Source organism: Salvia hispanica, chromosome 3 (genome assembly GCF_029641045.1).
Source record: "Salvia hispanica isolate PSC_SH4W2 chromosome 3, Shi_PSC_v1, whole genome shotgun sequence".
Taxonomy (NCBI): domain Eukaryota; kingdom Viridiplantae; phylum Streptophyta; class Magnoliopsida; order Lamiales; family Lamiaceae; genus Salvia; species Salvia hispanica.
In genome coordinates this window covers 17,530,712-17,537,739 of record NC_142694.1, presented here as the reverse complement: position 1 = coordinate 17,537,739, position 7,028 = coordinate 17,530,712, and the positions used below count along the sequence as shown (strand labels likewise).

Sequence of the window (7,028 nt, the reverse complement as noted above, 5' to 3'; positions counted from 1 at the left end):
CAAAATAATTTAATCTATTTTTATGCATTTTTAAATATTATACTCTTTCTAATGTTTTTAAACTTTTATTTTTTCTATTTTGGAAAATGACTAAATTTTACTTAGACAATTAAAAATATGATCATTTCTTCATAAAGATAATCCATGTTGCTACTTTAAATAACTCATTCATATAATACTATACATATTCTCATTTTTATATACTCATAATGAAGTTTATTATCAAGAAAAGATATAAATTAATACAACATCGGTTAATTTTTGAAACTCTAAATCATTATAACTATTCATCGCACCCCCAGATTGGAAATCCTGGATCCGCCACTGGTTGCACGACCTATTAAATTTTCTCATACATAATTGAAAATTTAAATTAAATAAATTATGATAAAAACTAAAATTATATAGAGTTTTTAAATCACTAATACAGTATAAACCAATGACATTAATGTCAAAGCAATCTTGTTTTGTTATTAATAATTTTTGGTAATATTGTTGAAAAATCAAAATAGCTTTCCATATTGTCTTTTAGATTTTCTTTTAATAATGTTGAAATTTTAATTTAATACTTATGTTGGAATTAATTACATTGTTCATCGATCCATTTAACTACTAATCATATAATATTCAATAATTTCACTAATAGAAAATCTATTAACAATAGAAAATTAGTCAAGTCCATTAATTAAAAACAATAGATCAAAATGCAATCAAGAAATGAAAAATTGAATAAAAAAATAGAATCCAAAATCATTTATGCTCAATGCAGCTCTGCCCCATCACCCATCAACCCCCCTCTATCTCCAATAGTTTCATCTTCTCCGCTCATCGTCTCCAACACTTTCATCGTCATGCGTCGAAACCATCTTCTCAGTCGGACCAATTTGCTCCCATATGTAGATGAGAACTTCAAACAAAAGTCAACAACAGACCACATATTGCAATTTTGAGAAATATTTTCATTCGTGAATAATGCGAACACAACTTAGCATTTGTACTATAAAATATCATAAAATTCAAAACCAAATTTGGCAAGGTGAATGCTTCCATGATTTCAACCTATGATTGATAAAGTTATGGTAGATTGTAGATCACTAACAGAGATTAATTCCATTTCTATGTTTCAACTATCCTCCCTGGTAAGAATATAACAACAAATATCAGTAATATAATAATCACACTTAATGTATAAAATGGAGAAATATAAAAAGATACCATCGATAAAGAGCAAGAATCATACTGAAAACAAATTCGTTTTGTAAAAAATTCAGTGATGTAGATAAAGGTAATCAGAAAATGAGTAATAAGCTAGTGAATGACACGCATATATATAGACAAAAAATATAGAAAAGTTATAGCATGTTAAAAATTTACATTAAATTATTATTAATACAATTCCTAATAATGTGTAATAATGTTGTGGTTACAAAGTTACAAATGTTGTAATTTGTGTAACCCCAATTCCATGGTTGATCTAGTGCTTATTATCGAAATATTAATATTAAATTACAATTACTATAAATTTGTAATGGGCAAAAAATTTATAAACCTTTATGAAGAAAACTTCCATGCCACATTTATAAAGAGTTAGTAACAACCATATTTTTAAAGTGGATTAATTTTTTAATTGGCAAATCAAAATATCTAAATTTTACAAAACAATCCAAAACTTATAAATATTTGCTATTAAGGTCGAAACCAATTATATATGTATTTTAATTCTACACCCAATATTCCAAGTCAAAGTCAGTCAATTAAGACAAAGCAAACCCAAAAATTAAATTATTCTTGACTTCTTCTATTTTTTTTGACACCACAGGCTATAAATATGTACAATAGATTCTATTAACATGTATCACAAAACAAATTATAACTCTTTACTTTTCTTTCCATTGCTCATTCATGGCTTCCAAGATTTTTCAGCCCATCTCCTTCATTTTCCTCATTTTCATACTACTTGCTCCAATTGGTCAAGCCAAGAGGAGCACTGATAAGGCTAATTTCATGCATCGGTTATATGGTGAAAAGCGTTATAATTTGCTGGGTCTAACACGTTTCCTAAGCCAGGTGTGTGAAAAATCGCTAGATCGAGGAAATGCTGAAGGAAACAGTCTAGCAAAGGAATGAAGTGAAGTGAGCAGAATTCAAAAGAAAAGAAGGCGTGACGGAGGGAGTCAGTAGCTGAGGGCAACAAAGTCTATCTATACCTCGCTGGGCCCCACTCCACCGCCTATATATAGAAGAGCATGCAACGCACAATATATCACTTTTCACTCTCTTTTAGCTCACACACATAACACACACTTGGGAATGGGAGATCTGGGGTAGTTCGAGTTACGAAGGGTTCATTTATTTAGAAGTTCTCAGTTGCAACACCGTCCGCGTGTGGACGAAGATACAATCTCTTTTAATTTCAGTTGTTTTGCACTTTTGCGGTCGAACTTCACTTTCGGGAGTCGACTTGGCTGTTAATGATACTCGTTATCTTTTCGCTTTTGTTGATTTGCGTTTAGTTGTGATATTTTGAGTTGATTTACGTAGATCTCGCTGCTGAGAGCTTATTTTAACAAGTGTTATGTCGATCTCTGTTTTATTTTGATGTTGTGGTACTCGATCTGGGAATTCGGTGATAGATCTGTGGTTTATTGACTGATTGGAGGTTGTTGTTTAAATCTGAAGTGATGAAGTGTTTATGTTGGTTGGAGTTTGTGTTGGACGCTTGGATCCGGAGTGGATTTAGCGTCTGAGGTTGGATTCGAAGTGAGAAAGGGAAGTTGTTAGATGGATTTGAGTTTTATGCTTGTTTCCTGTTTTACTTCGTCTAGCATCTATAGATCTGTTTAGTTCTTCGTTATTATGCATCAATTTGATTTAGATTTAGTTTGCTCTGCTCTGATTTCGTTCATGTTGTTTTTCTTATGAGTTTTTACGTAATTTGGTTGAAGAAGAGGATGTCGCTGTTAGTTAGTACCCGAGTTAGTTATTCTGCCAGCTTTTCGTCTGTACTCTGCTTTTTCAGTCATGGTCCCCACAGTCAGTTGTTTTCCAGGTCTAGGTAATTAGAGTAGTTTTCTTAGATCTGTGAATTGAGCAGTTAATTTCCTTTGCAACGTTCTCTTGTTATTTCGCCTAAGTCTAGCTATTAGTGTAGAAGTTTTAAAAATCCCCAAGTCAAGTTTAATTTGTTTTCCTCAACCCAAGAAAAAATGCGTGGCAGCAGCCAACACCAAAAACAAGTCCAAATCCTTGACATGATTATTACGCATCCTTCTCTGTGGGATCGATCCCTACTTCCCTATATTAGTTTTAGTAAAGTGGTTGAGGGTTTTTGAAAGAAGTGCTCTGTGTGTCCGACGACTAGGATTTCCTGCGACCAACGAGTTCCTAGACCGCGTGATCTAGTGGATTTGCTGGACCAAGAGAATCTGTTTATTTCCTTCTGTGCGCACCGTGAACACACACACACTTAAAAAGTTAACTTTCAAGCACCCCAAGTGACAAAAAATAATCCTCTTTAGATTTCTTCAAGAAATTAAAAGGTTGTCATAAGGAAAACACCACAAAAGAGATTCACAAGCTCAAAGCCTATCTCAAGCAATTTGGCTATCTCAACTATCCAAACAAAACCCATGTCACTGATGATGATATCGATAATATTTTGGAATTGGCCCTCAAAACCTATCAAGAAAACTACCACATCAAACCCTCAGGCATCGTAGACGATGTAACGATATCAAAAATGACAACCCCACGATGTGGGGTACCTGATATCGTTAACGGCACTAACTACATGCAACCTCGTGGCAAGAAACACAATTCGTCTATGTAACACCCCACTTTTTCGAACCCTAGTTTTAGAGCCAAAAATTTAATTCCCTAATTTATGACTTAGGAGACGAGAATTAATTGAGGAACGAAATTATGACCGAATCGAATCTAGGGTTTGCGTTGGAAGTTTGAAAAGTCAAATTTGTTGATTATATGACGTGGCATGTGAATATTTGAATTAAAGGTGATTTATGTGGTGAATTATTTGTTTATGGGTGAGTAAGATTATTAGGATATTTTTCCATGACCTTATTTTCTTGGAATTTTCGAAACCCCACCTTTTATTTGAGAAAATCCTATTTTTCCGGATTTAATTTAATTCTTGGGATATTTATCCAAATTAAATCCAAAACCCAATTATTCCTAGGTGATTTTCGAAAATCACCTATGTTGGGAAGGAAATATTATTTTACTTGTTTAATTGATCCCTTATTGATTTCCTTCCATACCTAAAATCAAATATTCTATCATATCTTTCCATACCTCAAGAAGATCTTGCCATATCTTATTTTAGTTAATATTCAAAATCCATTCCTTATTTACTACCTATACTACACGCCTATTTCTTGGCCAATGGGGAGATTTTTATTTTTTTTTGCTCCGTGATATTTTGTTCTACTCCGCAAAATATACCAAAACAACATCTTGGCTAATTAGAAGCCATAGTTTTCGAAAATTTCATGATTGAGCCCTAGAGCCTATTTTTGTTAATTTCTTCTTCTCTACTCCACAATATTTGTTTTTAATTAATTGTGGAGAATAAAATCTTTCCAAATATTCTATTTAATTACCTAAAGATCTTATTGAACTCTATAAATAAGAGGCCAAAAACCTAACCCTAGCCATCAAAATTTTCGCCCCCTACTCCATAATTTCCGGCCTCTCTCTCTCCACACTCTCTCAATTTTCTTCTACTTTACTCCAATAATCCTTCATCATTTGAGAAGAATTAGAGTTTGAGCCTCAAAATTTTTGAAGAACCAAGTCTCTACTTTGTTTCTACCGTTCATTTTTCTCCAAAAAGGTATTCTTATGTTAATTCTTCTTCATCTAACCGATTAATCGGTATTCTTGAACCCTCATGCATCTTGATCGAGTGGAAGTGGGATAAATGGGATATGGAATGTATGTGTGTGTGCGTTGCATGTGCGTGTGCGTTGCGTGTGTGTGTGCGTGTGCGTGTTGCGTGTGTGTGTGTTGTGTGTGTATGTTGGCAAAATACTCTTGTGTGACATATGTTGATGATAGATCTAGAGTTAAGATGCGAATGGAACTTATGTGATGAACATGGCCTTGATTGATGACGTTAAGAAAAATCGATGGGAAAAGGGAAAGCGTTGAGACATGCATGAGTTAGGAGTTTGTGTTGAATCTGATTTGTGATATATGCCTATGTGATTAAAAGGTGAAACCTCGGTTGCGAAGCAGGATAACAAGGGAAAGAACATACTTGAAATCTAAGCAGTCGAGGTGGGCTTTATTCTTAAACTCTTTTATGTGCAAATTTATGAATGTGGAGAGATAAGGGTGGTTTAACTGTTATGCCATGCCTGTGATTATTTTTTATGATGATTGTGCGCCTGATGCCCAGTTTGAGAGTTCGCTCCATTGGGCTATAGGGCTATGGATCAGTATAAACGAATTCGGGTCTGAGTAGGGCCGCAAACCGTACCAGGCTGTGTACACGGTGGGATCGGGAGCCGTCCTTGCTAGTCGGTCGGTCTCGTGGGCGAAAAGCGTGGCCACGCTTTCGTCGCACTATGAAAAGCGTCCTTCCTATGTGTAATTCTTTTAAGTCCGTTTTGGTAGCAGTCGCCGCATTTATTGAACCCTAGAATCCCGGGTTGTTACAGTCTAGCTCGAGCAACATCCACACAGTATCCCACTACAGTTTCTTTCCAGGAAAACCTGAATAGCCATCTACTAAAACCCACCTCACTTATAGATTCTTTTCCAACGTTCCCACATATGCTATAAACCCTGTGGCAACTGCCTTCCAAAAGTGGGAGTCTTCCATCCACTTCATCTTTGCACAAGTCCAATCCAATCAAAATTCTGATTTGGAAATAGGGTTCTTTAGAGGTGATCACGGAGATGGATTCCCTTTTGAGGGCAACATCATAGCTCATGCATTTGCACCACCAGTTGGAAAGTTCCATTACGCCGAAGATGATAGATGGTCCGTTGGGGCAGTTGCGGGTGCTTTACACCTGGAAACTGTCGCGCTTCATGAAACCGGACATCTTTTAGGGCAACCTGGAATCCACGGTTTCATAGAACGACATTGCCATGATCAGGCTCCGGAAAAATGTGCGAGGGAGTGCGACCTTCGTAGTTAGAATGACCGATTTTTAAATCAACAGTACTTACTTGGATCCTAATTTCTTTTCGGGACGTTTTGAATAGCCGTGAGCCCTTGTCTATTTAAACATATTGGTTGACTCACAATTTGCATGTGATGTCCATTATTTCTTTTCCTATATTGAGTCATGACTCACTTGGCGTGAAATTTGTGTTTGCCCTTGTAACTTTTGACCTCTTGCTTGAGTAGTATTCTTTAAATTCATAAGAACGATATTTGATTTTATGAGCTTCCTTCATTGAACTTCATTCCTAAAGTTGTTTGTAGTTATGACCTTCAGTATGATCACATCTCCAGACCTGCTTTTCTTCAAATGATGGAATATTCTTCTTGGAACTTTGGTTCACCCCTTTATTTTGTAACCATGTTTGTGGCAAGCTCTTTCTGGCAGAAGTGAAATTCTTTTTAGCTCGGTTTCACTACATATATTGTTTCACATCCAATGATTTTTCTTTCTTCAGCACCAAGTTAAGGCTATCATGTTCTCTTATTCCTTAACGGTTCTAAAAAGTTCCAATCACTTTGAGTTGCCCTCAACAAACCCGTTGAACCATTATTAGTGCAACTTCATGACATTTGTCTATATTCCTAAATTCTGACGCGACTGATTGTTTTAGGCCTTGACATGTTTAATCAATAACTGCTGTCTGAAATGGTTGCAAATTTTGATTGGGCAGTCTGGTATGGAATTTGAGATTTCTAAAGCTTTTATCTACCTTACCATTTTACTTTCGCATTTGCGTTACTCCTTTTCGTTCGTTGTAAATATTTTCTTTTAATTTCTGTTATTTTCTTTCTCCTTGACAGTTTATGAACGCAGGCTTCCATTCTGGAAGTT

General features: G+C 35.3%; 1 pseudogene; it reads left to right on the top strand.

The window, feature by feature from the left end:
• The first annotated feature begins 1,902 nt into the window (after window positions 1-1,902).
• On the top strand, window positions 1,903-6,167 carry LOC148930296 (metalloendoproteinase 3-MMP-like; annotated as a pseudogene).
• The last annotated feature ends 861 nt before the right edge of the window (window positions 6,168-7,028 follow it).